This window comes from Sparus aurata, chromosome 7 (assembly GCF_900880675.1).
Source record: "Sparus aurata chromosome 7, fSpaAur1.1, whole genome shotgun sequence".
In the NCBI taxonomy this organism is placed as follows: Eukaryota; Metazoa; Chordata; class Actinopteri; order Spariformes; family Sparidae; genus Sparus; species Sparus aurata.
In genome coordinates, this window is record NC_044193.1 from 34,774,633 (window position 1) to 34,789,323 (window position 14,691).

Sequence of the window (14,691 nt, forward strand, 5' to 3'; positions counted from 1 at the left end):
AAAGGCTGAAGCATGTTGGGTGGTTTTATATAAATATGTTTATAAGTTAAGCAGGCGACCATTCAAAGATTCAAGATTCAAAATGTTTAATGTCATATGCACAGTAGAGAAACATTTTTCTCTGTACAAAGAAATGCTTCATTTGCTGTTCACAGAATGCCAACAATGTAAAAATAAATATATACAACAAAAATGTATGAAATAAAGCAATTTTACAAAGGCAGCATGTGATAAAGAAAAAAGCTGCAACAATAATTTTTGCATGTGCAAAATGTAAACAGTCAGGACAGTTATGAGGTAGATTAAACTCCTATCTGCTGATTGGCATTGAACAACGCATTCTGGATGCCCTTCCTCTCAAAATCAATACATCCAATCCTACACAAGTGCTTACCACTCTGATGACAGAGGTCACTGCTATTATGAACTCAAGACCATTGGTTCCAATATCAACTTACCGCAAAGCACCTGCAGTTCTTACTCCGTCAATGTTGTTGACACAGAAGATCGATACACTGTCTGTTACTGTAGGCGACTGTGATGTTAATGACCTCTCCAACAAGCACTGGCAAAGGGTTCAAGGTCTTGCAGACAAATTCTGGAGGAAGTAGAGACAGGAATACCTATCAACACTCCAACCCAGAAAAAAGTGGCCTCTGACAGACGTAATCTGCAGGTGGGAGATGTCGTACTGTTGAAGGATCCACAGGTCAGAAGAAGTGTGGCCCACTTGACTTGTTGTTAAGACTGTACCCAGCCAGGATAATAGAGTGCGCAAGGTAGAAGTTAAGGTAGTCAAGCAGGGCACTCCTAAAGTGTATTTGCGACCTATCTCAGAGGTCATCTTACTCTTTTATAAAGACAATGTGTAGTGGTTTAATGCATTTTACCAGGCGGGTTGTGTGCTGCCCACTCCTGGCACGCAATGTCTCCACCTAGTGGTGGCTGTATCTTTAAACCCATTTTGAATTTGAGTTTGAGTTGGACAGAGCAATCCGACTGCTGATTCCTGTAGGAAATGGCTAGCAAGTGAGCCAACTCAAGTCTGTTTCAGGCGTGATTGACATAAACTGGTTTGTGACTGGATCGGGATGGCTACACAGGTAGTAGATGAAGACGATGATATGGATTTTGATGTTTGGTCTCCGATTGTTAGAGGAAGAGGGTGAGGAGGTAAAACAAATATGAGGCGAGGTATGGATGCAAGAGCATCTACCATCCAGTAATAAAAGAAGTTTAGAGGGAAATAGTTCAGGGAGGATAACCAGATGGTTGCAGGAAGGTGAAAAGGAAGGAATTTAAAACAATTGTAACTGTAATTACTGTACACTATATTTTGGGTCATTTTTATATGTTAATATATTTTATATATGTTTATTATGTATATTATTTGTATGACTTAAGTTACTGAAAAATACATTATTAATATGTTACTGTTATACATTATATATTTCATTGTCATTTTGTCGCACTTTCATTTGTGTGTTTTCATGTACAGTGTTTGGGTTGATTGGTTCCCTCATGCTTTTGTTTTGGTGGGTACAGGTACGTGAGTGATGGAGTGGTCAGCCATGCGGATCGAGGTAGAAGGTGGTTGTGTTGTGAACCTCGACATATGAGGTCAGAGATATTGTACTGTTCTGCCGTTTTGGTGATCATTAAAAGAAGACTGAAAACGAAAAGTGTAGCCCGCTATTTATCCACAGCCAGAAGAGACTGGAATACGCTACCAGGCAAGAAAAGAGGGTTACACAATAATTAAGTTCAGGAAGGAAGATGAGCAGAATAATCTAAGTCCAATAGTGCTGTCTAGGGAGCTGAAAATACTAGAAAAGAGAAGTAGAAATGGCTAAGATTCTTCGAGATGGAAACTTGTTAGTAAAATGCAAAAATTAACAACAGAGAAATAAAGCTTTGCATATTGAAAGTATTTGCAAAAAGGTAGTTACTGAAAGAAGAGTTCTGGGTAAGAACAAAGTTTCTTGAGGAGTGATAACAGGCATTCCCAGTGATGAGGATTTGGAAAAATCAAAAGAAGTATTCAGGGAGGTGAGGTGAGGAGACTAAAGAGATGGTTAAGAACTGTGGACGGTGAGAGAATAGAAAGTTTGTCAGTCCTTCTTGAGTTCCAGGACTCAATACTTCAGGATAAAATAAAGATAGGATGTATGATTTTCCCAGTCAGGCCTTATGTTCCTCCTCCACTTTGGTGTTACAAATGCCAGAGGCATGGGCATATAGCTTTCTATAGGCTTGCAAAGGAAAGCAAAGGGGTGCTAAATGCATAGAGGATAATAGATTTGAGGATTGTGGAGATAATGTGCAGGCTAAGTGTTTTAATTGTGGTGGCTAACATGATGTGACATATGGGGGTTGTGAAGTCAGGAAAAGAGCAGTGGAAATTCAATGACTGAAAACAGTGAACAACATAAGTTATGCTGAAGCAGTAAAGACAGTGCAAGGACAAAAGGGAATGGAATAGACAAAATCAATCAAATTTCAAGATCAGGAGGAGGTCAAAGAGGGCAAGCTAACAGGACTACAGAACAGGATGTGGATGAGTTGATTTTGTTTGTTTCCTATATAATCAACTGTACAGATTAAGTTAAACACAAAACAGAGAAAATTAAGATGATTGTAAAAGGAGCTGAACAATTCTTGGATATGAAAGATTTATCCTGAGAACAAATCAACAGAAGACTTGGGAAAGTCGGGAAACCAGGGGTTCTTGGGGACAAGACTTAGACTTAATGATTATTCTTCAATGGAACACGAGGAGTTTAATAGCAAATGGTCAGGAATATAAAGGATTTATTAAAGGTCTCAGAAATTAACCAAAAATTATATGCATTCAAGAAACTTGGCTAAAAACAGTATTAGATTTTGTAATTAAAGACTATGATAGTATATGCAGAGATAGGGTGGAGGGAATTGGAGGAGGCTGTATAATAATTGTAACACAGGAAATGCAATATAGAGTATTAAAGAAAAGAAAAGAGTGGGAAACGATAGTGATTAAAGTTTGGACAAAAGATTGTTTATCAAAATAGTTAACTTTTACAATCCTTGCAAGAAGTTTTCATTGGAATTACTGGCGGAACTAGCTGTCGATTAAGATGGGAAAATTATTTGTTGTGGAGATTTTAATGCTCATAGTACATTATGGGATAGCTATAATGATGGGAATGGAGAGGTGATTGAAGAGCTAATTGAAATTAAAACCTAGTATGCCTCAATGGAAATGGTATGAGAATTGATGTTAGAAGTGGTACAGAATCTGCCACGGATCTTACTTTAGTATTAGAAACAGTGGAAGGTATTTGTACTTAGGAAATTGTAAAAGAAACAACAATGGGAAGTGACCATTATCCTATAATAACTGAAGTAGGCTTGAGATGGGAAGAGTATGATACTGGAGGAGTAGATAGATGGGTTTTCAGTAGTGCTGACTGGGAAGCAGATTAGTGATAACGAAATGGAAAAAAGTTGACGTTAGTCAAGATGTTAATGAATTAAATCGTTCTGTTTGTGAAGCCATTCTAGGGGCAGTAAAACAAACAATTCAAAGGAAGGGAGGTAGAAGTAAAAAGAAAATTGCACCATGGATGAAGGAATGTGACAATGCAATACAATCTCGGAATAAAGCATTTAAAATGGTAAAAAGAACGAATAATTTCTAGAATCTTATTCAATTTAAAAGGTTGAAAGCAAAAATGCAAAGAAGGATTACTGGAGGAAATTTTGTTATTCAGTAGGAAGAGAAACAGAAATGGGTCAAATATGGGGAATGATTAATGGACTTAAAAGAAAATATAGGTATCCAGTCTTAATTGAAAATGAAACTGCTGCAGTGACAGATGAGGAAAAAGCAGAGATGTTGGCACAGAATTTTGTTAAAGTTCATAGCTGCCAACAGGGGTGTCACTAGGTTTTAAGGACAGGGGAGGCTTAGCCCCCAAGAGATGCACAAGGTGTGAGCGAACGTAATGCGTGAGCACAAAATTTCACAAACAGCTAACAAAGACTGAGAAATTATTCATTTCTTCCTTCCTCCTTCTCTCTCGGTGATAACTTGATCTTCCGCTGCCTCTTGATCCATCTCTGGATCCCCTCTGCTCTCTCTGACTTGACCTTGCCTGTTGATCTTTTTCATCTTTTTTCATCTCCTTCTGCCTGACCTTTCAAGATACATTGAAACACAATGAGTTGAATTAATAACTGATCAACATAGAGGCTAATGCCATGACTTTCGCTCACAACACAATAATTGTTTGCTCCCTAATATTTTGAAGTCACACAGATTACATTTTGTGCACATAAGCCCAGAAAAAATATTACTACTATATTAACATACTCTTGAAAATAATTGGGTCAGGCTAATTTGGCATATATATATATATATATATATATATATATTTATATATATATATATATATGTACATATATATATATATATATATATATATATATATATATATATATATATATATATATATATATACATATATATATATATATATATATATATATATATATATATATATATATATATATATACATATATATATATATATATATATATATTAGGGCCGGGACTCGATTAAAAAAATTAATCGAATTAATCAGAGGCTTTGTAATTAATTGATCGAAATTAATCGCATTTTAATCGCATATAAATATTTGACCTGAGAACAGTGAGAAGCAATTTTTTTCACATGGATTTTAGTATACCATTGAATAATGACTGAATACAGAAGCTTAAGCAACAAAACATTGTTTGGGTTTTTTACTTTCAAGACCAACAGACCAGTGCAATTTTTGCCATAAAGTGTAGTAATAGCTTATTTAGGAATACATTTCAGAGATTCAGGTAGCCTATAGGTAGGTAGACCTTCTGTAAACTATAACACTTTGTTTTTTAAGTAAAACACAATACTTTCAAGTACATTCAGAACATTGGAAACCCTGACTATTAGAAAACATCTATCTTCAGAGGCCATAACAGACTTTACCAACAGTTGATCTAAACAAATCAATTTCAGTCCAACTCTCTGTAAATAACCTTGGCCAAAACAATAAACAGTTCAACATAAAGTGCCAGTTGCAACAACAACATAATAAATAGTTGCTGAGCATTTAGGTGATATCTGAGGCTTGATATGCTGCGGTGATACGCAAACTCCTTCTTGCATAATTTGCACACAACCGTGCTCTTGTCTACGCTGCCATCCGTCCGCTTTTTAAAACAAAATTTCCCACCCACGGGGCCAACCAGAGCGGTCTCATCTGCTTCTTCGTTCATTGTTGTTGTCTGAAGTCATGAACGCAGTGTTGGGCAAGCTACTCGAAAAAAGTAGTGAGCTAAACTACAAGTTACTCTACATTAAATGAAGCTTCACTACACCAAAGCTACTCCCCAGAGAAATGTAGCAAGCTAAGCTACAGCAAAATGGCAAAAGTAGCTTTACTACATCAAAGCTATTTTTTTTTATATTGGAACAACTTCATTCCAAGTCAAAGCTATCTCGGTGATCAATAAAATTATCAATCAGACAGATAAGCAGGCAAAATGTTACGTTCAATTGTTTATTAAACAATAATTTGTGCTTTCACTATTTTGTATATTTTATTATTCAACTATAAATGCACACTTAATTATAACATCCATGGACAGTCATTCACCTTGCTACCACAGCAATATCCACCTGACTTACACTAATGGACAGTGTCCTACACTGTAGCATATTAACATAATTAAACAGCAAATAGTATATTATAGTTGTAGTTTTCGTTAAGGTTCTCTTGTCTTCTAGTTTCAGCTTTATAATTTATATTTGATATTTGAGTTAGTCTATTTATTTATTGTATATAATTCAGCCTTTAATTGTATTTGTTTCTTTTACCTACCTCATTGTTTTTGGATTTTGATTTATGTCAAGTGGCTGTAACACTTTGATTTCCCTTTGAGATTAATAAAGTACTGTATCCATCAACCAGTGTCTCATATAACTGGCAGTTTCAAAAGTGGTATTTTTATCAAGCCCACTCTGTAGTAGTAGCTATATCTACATACATTTTAAGCTAATCATTTTGACTAATCACCATACTTTGGTTTTGTAGAAATTGCATTTTTGCTGTACCCTGTGCTGGTTAAAAATTACAAAAGTAACAATTCAGAGTAATGTTTCTCTGTTACTGTATTTGTTTATTATTCAAGTTTGTCTTTTGCATCCCTCGGGATCAACTCGTCTCCGTCCTCCTCACCCTCTGCCATCTTTCCATCAAGTAACGTAACTCACTGAAGCTAACCTGTCTGTATTCCCGTGCAGCAGAGACGTTGTATGCAAGGATTAGTCCGTGGTGTCACGTCATACGGAAGTGCTTCTGTCGGCTCCACATACACGGCCATGTGTGGCGGTGGCATCACCGACTTATCCTTTCATTTCAGACCGCAACAGAGAGCTCCGCTGCGCTGAACTTCAGAGGTGTTCATAAAAATGTAGCTTGTGTAGACGCTACCGCGCTACTTGGTCAATAAAAGAGCTAAGCTACTGAAAAGCTATTTCATTCAGAAAGTAGCGACGCTACCACCACGCTACTGAGAAATGTAGTTAAACTAGTAACGCCGCTACTTGTAGCGACGTTACTGCCCAACACTGCATGAACGCTATTTTTTTAACGCGTTATTTTTTGTGTAATTAATTAATGTTAATTAACGCGTTAAAGTCCCGGCCCTAATAAATATATATATATATATATTCATATGTATATATGTATATGTATATGTATATATATATATATATATATATATATATATATATATATACATATATATACATATATATATATATATATATATATATATATATATATATATACATATAGATATGAGGGGCCGTACAAGACATAATTTATTCTGGCCCTCTCACACACACACATTCTCCTCTCACATACATACATTCTCCTTTCACATACATACATTCTCCTTTCACACATATACATTCTCCTTTTACGCACATATATTCTCATTTCACATACATATATTTTCACTCTCGCACACACCTACATTCTCCTTTCATGCACATACATTCTCCTTTCACACATATACATTCTCCTTTTACGCACATATATTCTCATTTCACATACATATATTTTAACTCTCGCACACACCTACATTCTCTTTTCATGCACATACATTCTCCTTTCACGCACATACATTCTCCTTTCACGCACATACATTCTCCTTTCACGCACATACATTCTTCTTTCACGCACATATATTTTCCTTTAACGCACATACATTCTCCTTTCACACACATACGGTCTCCCTTCATACATATATTTTTTTTCTTTTTCATGTATAGGAAAATATGTGTCCATATATATCTGAAGAAAATATATGAATGTAAAAGAGGATTTGTGTGTGTAAGAGAAGAATATATGGGTGTGAGATAAGAATATATTTGTGTGAGAGAAGAATGTGTGTGTGTGAGAAAAGAATATATGGTTGTGAGAGGAGAATATAGGTGTGTGTAAGAGAGAGTATAGTGGAAAAGGAAGTAGTTTAGTGGAAAAGGAAGTAGTTTAGTGGAAAAGTGCTGTGATTGGCTGTTCGGCTGGGACTGGGTGGGACTCCCTGAAAACTACTTTTGTGAAGGGATGCCATTTTTTCTCTGGCGTGTGATGGCCTCACCAGCCTTGTGTAGAAGCTGACAACTAATCACTGAAAGGTCTCTGTTGTTGGCTGAATAGCCCACCGCCTCAGAGGACAGAGGAGCTGAGTGGATTCACTTCATTTTAAATGGAAATAACCCTACATCTGGAAAACTCTGACATGTGTGTGAAAACTACTGCAGACTGCTTTCCTGTGGCAGTACAAAGAAGGTTTAATGAAGATCAAGGATTGATTGATGCTCACTTCAAACTTGGAAGCTGTAAGTTTTGCCCTTTCTTATGGTGCTTTACTGTTTATTTTATATGTTAGACTTTTGAGCCTGGCATCAGCGCTGTCCGCGGCTAACCTGGCTAATTTAGCATCGCTGGACCTATGAAGTATTTAAAACCTTACTAAGGGACAGCTAAAGGAGGATGAGGTGGTGTGTAAAATGTCTGTATGACTTTTAAGTTACGTGAACATGACATGAGCAGTAGAGGTGTATAAGTTATAAAACTTTAGCAGCTAACGTAAGTAACTGTGCATGGCATCACAGACAGCTAAGCCGTTAGCCTCGTTGTGTCTCTCCCACTATTAGTCAAAAGGTTTTACATTTTATCAGTCTGTTAGTCTAACAGTGATAACTCCTGAGGCACGCTTTTATGATGAATGCAGGACATGAAACCATCACTACCCTCAGAATATCAGTATTGCATTTGACAGTGGATTATTGATAAAGCTAAATATCGCAACTTCTATGATGTCATTCTGCATAATAATTAGCCATGTGCTTCTGTTTGTTCGAACACTGGACAGATGAAGAAAGATAAATTTGCCTCAAATTAGATTCATTTCAGATCATGTTCTGTTTATCTCCAGCACATCAGAATGAATTGTAAATAAAGGGCAATATAATTAGCTAAACATAAATTTGCCTCTGTCCTCCATCAGCCATCTGACCATGGCAATAGGGAGTGAGTTGAGTACAAGGGAGCCGGTAAGTCATGATCAGATGGCTGATGATGGACATAAGCAGCAACAATGATTAAGACATCTACTCTGATGTAAATGAGGTGCTTGGGTGCAGAAAAAATTATCAAAATAGACCTTGTTTTAAAAAAAAAACCCCTGCAGAGGCCAGATCCAACTAAACATTTTATTATGGGGGGGTCTGTGTATTTTTCTGCTTGTCCCTACTGTCAACAGCTCCAAGTCTCCCCTGTTGCTGTCATGTTGTCCTGAATTGCATTATAAACAACCCAGAGCATCACTAGGAGAGTGTCAGTCACAACACAGATCATAGTCTAATGCAAATGCTCTATTTAATCAATCATTTCCTTCATACTGGCAAACAATGATTTGTAATCATTTTTTTGCAAAATGTTTGCTGCTGTTGCATATATTTGAGGTGATTTTGGAGTAAACTGTAACTGCTCTGCACACAGGCCAACATACCACTACAAGACCGACCCTGCAGACACCACCACATCTTTGACAGAGTTGATAAACATGTTGTGAGTTACTCAAATATCCCTTTATTTCTCTCTATATATTTATTAGTTGCCTGTTTATTCGCTTAAACTAACACAGTCTAATTCAGTGTTTGAACTCTCTCTGTAATATTATTTTCAGGCTCAGTGGCAGTCAGTCCTGTCTCTCGGACAGTCTTAAGTGATGTGGAGATGCTCAGCCATCACTACTGAGGCCTTCAACAGCGTAATCCTGTCATTCTGCATACAAGCATGGTAGGTGCAACTACTGACAATATTCAAAGAAACAGAGAACACGACCGTGTTCAAATAAAACAGGAATAATACTTTCAGTGCTCAAAATAATTCACAGTGGTTCTGCCATATTTTACAGATCATCAAATTGACCTGATGATGCTGTATTTGAGGTTTTCCTGGACCCAGCCAGACTCTCCTTGCAGTATGACAAACCATCAGAGGAGGAAGGTATTGTTGGGCGCGTGTTGCTTCAGTCAAGCAAAAGCTGTCAAGACAATGGCAAGCAGCATCAGGAAGTATCAGTATCCACAGAAGATGCATCAGGATGACCTGTGTGACCTGAGAGCTCCATTATCAGCTGACACAGTTCAGTATAAAGGAAACTTGATTTCAGGACGTGATCTGGACAGTTTACATAAAAGTGTTTTCTACTTTTATCTATACCTAATTTATCCTCATTGGCATTGAATTAAGTGATTTGTTTTTAATGAAAGTTTTTGTCTTCTTTGAATTCAACACTAAGGGCACTGTGGCATTAGAGAAAAGAAAGTCTGGAAAGAGTTTTGCCATTAACCCTTTAATAAATAATGACTCTGTAAGCATCACATATCAAACTTATTATTGTGTTGCCAGATCACAATATATTGTATTGAATATTCGGTATGGTATTTTGAAAAGGGTATCAAACAATCTGCACATCTGACACACATTTTAAAGCATAAATCAGGGTTGATATCCTTAAACACTTAAATCTTAATGTGGTGTTTTCAGAGTTTGAAACCACTTGAAATTTTAACTGCATTACTTTCATCAAAATAGTTTCATAGTGGCCCGGCCAGGTTCTACAGGATGCCAGGTCAAAATGTTCGGGTTTTCCTTTAATTTTTCATCCTTTTGTAGAATGTTGTCACACAATTTTGGTTTTCTGAAGGAAACTGAATCAAAGGCTTGTGGATTTATTTGTATATATGTCAAGTACATATAAACAAATCAACTGACCTGGATGAATGAGATTATTCACAGGTACAAGTTTTGGTTGATTATAGATAGGGATGTAACGGTATGAACATTTCATACCATGGTAATAGTGACCAAAATGATCACGGTTATTGGTATACACTGGGATTTTTAAAATTTCTTCAAAATATTGAAAAAACACTGATATATTGATAACCTGAAGCAATTTCACAAAGATGAATATTTAAATATAGATTTATTTTATATTAAAATAGTATCACAGGCAAAACCTTATCAAAACAACAGGCTTTCTGCCTGTCATTGTGTCGTCTGCCACCAGTAGATACTGCTCCGGTCAACAGAGCTGAAATGAATGCAGCAAGAGTAGCCAAAGTCGTGATGAATGACTTCGACTAAACTGTCCCTCGGCATTCGTATAGTAGCCAAAATATGTCCCAAAGGAAGCAACTGGTCTCCCTCCATCATGACTTCATGACTTCAATACACAACAAACCACAAATGCATGTTGAACTTTGCGCCTGTGTAGTGAGACTTTGAGAGAAGCTCTTGCGAGTTGTTCACACTATGGTTCTTGACCACGGTTACCATGGTAACGGTTGCGTCAAATATCTACCGCGCTGATTGGCTGAGAAGCACAAGCGAGACCTGGTTCTTTGTCTGGTTTCAAAAGCAGTCAGCCGAAAGTTAAGAAATCCATGTAAGGACTGTGAAGTATTGATTGCTTCTCTATTTCTTGAATCTTCCACAAATCTTTGAGAGATTGAGAGAAATCCAGATAAGGTTTGAGTGTGATCACAAAGTTCTCTATACAGCTTCCCATGAACAAAAGAATCTGTAGCTTCTCCATGCAATCATTCCACACATTGTAAGACATTATTAAAATACAATTATGTCATTTTCATTGCTACTTACTCCCAAAATAAAAAAAATACTGGGAAAATAGGATGAGTTTGAATAACATCATTGCATAGTTTTGCTGTGTCTGGCTAATATAAGCTAAGCAAGCACATGTATTCCCTGGTTTGAGAGTGACTTCCTGTTTAAGGAGGGACTTCCTGTGTCCCTGAGAAAGGAGAATGTATGTGTGTGCGAGAGTGAAAATATGTGTATGTGAAAGGAGAATATATATGTTTGAAAGGAGAATGTATGTGTGTGAGAGTGAAAATATATGTACGTGAAAGGAGAATGTATGTGCATAAAAGGAGAATGTATATACGTGTGAGAGGAGAATATATGTGCGTAAAAGGAGAATGTATGTGTGCGAGAGTGAAAATATATGTATGTGCAAGGAGAATGTAGGTGTGTGCGAGAGTGAAAATATAAGTATGTGAAAGGAGAATGTATGTGTGCAAGAGTGAAAATATATGTATGTGCAAGGAGAATGTATGTGTGTGTGAGAGTGGAAATATAAGTATGTGAAAGGAGAATGTATATGTTTGAAAGGAGAATGTATGTGTGTGAGAGTGAAAATATATGTACGTGAAAGGAGAATGTATGTGCATAAAAGGAGAATGTATATATGTGTGAGAGGAGAATATATGTGCGTAAAAGGAGAATGTGTGTGTGTGAGAGTGAAAATACATGTATGTGCAAGGAGAATGTATGTGTGCGATAGTGAAAATATATGTATGTGCAAGGAGAATGTAGGTGTGTGCGAGAGTGAAAATATAAGCATGTGAAAGGAGAATGTATGTGTGCGAGAGTGAAAATATATGTATGTGCAAGGAGAATGTATGTGTGTGTGAGAGTGGAAATATAAGTATGTGAAAGGAGAATGTATGTGCATAAAGGAGAATGTGTATGTGTGAAAGGAGAATGTATGTATGTGAGAGGAGAATGTGTGTGTGTGAGAGGGCCAGAATGAATTATGTCTTGTACGGCCCCTCATATATATACACATATATACACATATATATATACATATATACACATGTAAACACACATATATATATATATATATATATATATATATATATATATATATATACATATATATATATATATATACACACACACCATGGCGTGGGGGAATACTCGATTCTGATTGGCTGCAGGGTGTCCATTAACCCCTGATATATGGACACCTACTAAGTAGTTCCAGTCAAATTGACTGTTCACCACTGTAAATCAATGCGCTAGCTGGCATATAAAATCTGAATATTTTATTTCCAGCACTGAGTTCAGTCCGTCAGTCCTTCAGTGTCTTATCCTCTGAACACCACAGGGTGGCGACTGTAACACACAAGCTGCAGAAATTTCACTTCCCCTCTAAATTTACTGATACATTAATAATCTCACATCCCGTTGGCTGTTCAACTCTCTACTTCAGGCTGCGGCCACAGTAACGTTACACACGGCCGATCATTTGTTCGTGAAAATCTTGATATTGATTCGGGGACAATGACATGACTGGATAGCTAGCTAGTGTTGTTGTTCAATATACTGTTAAATTATATTTACTGTTTGTCAACCGTGAGCAATGTTATCAACTTTGAAACTTGCTAGCATAGCGTTAGCTTTCTGGCTCATCGCTGAGCGGACTAGAATATCTCCCGTTGCCAAGTCGTATCTATGATCCGTCCTATTTACTGGAGGAGTGAAGGCGGTGGCGGACTGGCCCACCCCTTCTTCCAGACATGGTCTTCAACAGTTCCTGGGGTTTGTTAATTTTTACAGGTGGTTTATTAGGGATTATAGTTCCATGGCTGGGCCCCTCACTGCACTCACCTCTACCAAGACCCGTTTCCAGTGGAATGAGGAAGCAGAAAGAGCCTTTGCCGACCTCAAGCGCAGGTTCACCTCTGCCCCCATACTTACCATCCCCGACCCTTCCCTCCAATTTGTGGTTGAGGTTGATGCCTCAGAGGCAGGAGTAGGGGCTGTTTTGTCACAGAGATCACCTGCTGATAATAAACTGCACCCTTGTTCTTATTTTTCCCACCGTCTCTCCCCAGCAGAAAGGAACTATGGCATCGGTAATCGGGAGCTGCTGGCAGTCAAGCTGGCCTTGGAGGAGTGAAGGCATTGGCTGGAGGGGGCTAATCCTCCTTTTCTTTTGTGGACAGACCACAAGAATCTCGAATACCTCCGGACCGCCAGACGTCTCAATGCAAGGCAAGCCAGGTGGTCTCTTTTTTTTCACGGTTTAACTTTTTTCTCCGGGATCCAGAAATGCTAACTCAGAGGCCCTTTCAAGATCATTCTCTCCAGCCCAGGAGATGGATAATAATCATAATGGACCGCAGCCTGATCACTGATTTCAACCGACAGCATCCGGAGATCCTGGCTGGGACGCCAGGTGGCGTTCGTGGGACGGAGGGTACTGTCACGCTCCGGCCTAGGACCCGCCCTCATAGTCTGTGACCTGGCTGACCTGTGTGATCCACGCTGTGTTTTCTGAGCTGCCCGCTGCTCCACACCTGATCCTACTCTCCTCGTCAGCCTTGGCTTTAAAAACACACCCGGACTGACAGTCTTCACCAGATTATCGTGTCTGTTTCCAGGAGTTTCCTGCCCAAGTGTTGCTATTTTGTGGATTTTTTCAACTTTCTAACCTAAGCCTGCTTTTTGACTAAGACCTTGCCTGACGATCTTGGATGCCTTTGCTCCGTCTGCCTATCCATTGCCAACCTGTTTCTGTTCAACCACGTGAGTCTTGCCAAGCCCTTTGTACTGCTGACTGTGTTCTCCCTCCCTGCCCGTGTACTGACCTCTGCCTGTTTTTGACTCCTGGATTTTGCCTCAACCCTGACTGTACCTCTGCTGTGCCTAACACTGCCTGCCTGTTTATTGACCAAGTCTGACCCCGGATTTTCGCCTGAGCCCTTCCTGTACTTTTGCCAGCATTTTTTGACTTATTAGATTTTTTCCCTGCGGCCTGTGCCTGGCCTGTACTGCCTGTGCTTTTTGAACTGTTAATAAATATCCTAACTATCATTCTGCTCCCAAGTCTGCTTCTGGGTCCACAATCCTTCCCGGCCTCACCGGCCCTGACAAAATAAGTCTTATATGGTGCACCTTGACCTCCTGTCCTCATCACAAATTACTCTATACTGTGAAATCCTTTAGACTCACCTTTCCAGTAGAGGTCTCTCCCCTCTCACTCCCTGTGCTCCTCTGCCCTGACTCGTACATGTCTATAGGGGTGGTGGAGTGATTATTATTATTATTATTATTATTATTGTTATTATTATCATTATCATTATTATCCACTCATGATAACATGCGTGAATGAGCTCAGTTCCTGTTTCACGGTGTGCATCCATGCGTAAAGTGAGAAACACTGCTGATGCTCCGGAAGGAAGTCACCCCAAAGATAGTATATGGTAAAAA

General features: G+C 38.2%; 1 long non-coding RNA gene across 3 annotated transcripts; it reads left to right on the top strand.

Annotated features, from left to right (window-relative positions):
• The first annotated feature begins 7,656 nt into the window (after positions 1 to 7,656).
• Positions 7,657 to 14,307, top strand: LOC115584628 (uncharacterized). Of its 3 annotated transcripts, none has more exons than XR_003984575.1 (5): positions 7,657 to 7,934; positions 9,100 to 9,168; positions 9,287 to 9,399; positions 9,518 to 9,747; positions 13,317 to 14,307. It is a non-coding gene; the product is annotated as an uncharacterized LOC115584628 (long non-coding RNA). The 3 variants fall into 3 exon arrangements; XR_003984576.1 differs by having other exon boundaries at positions 9,518 to 9,609; XR_003984574.1 differs by lacking the exon at positions 13,317 to 14,307 and having other exon boundaries at positions 9,518 to 9,983.
• The last annotated feature ends 384 nt before the right edge of the window (positions 14,308 to 14,691 follow it).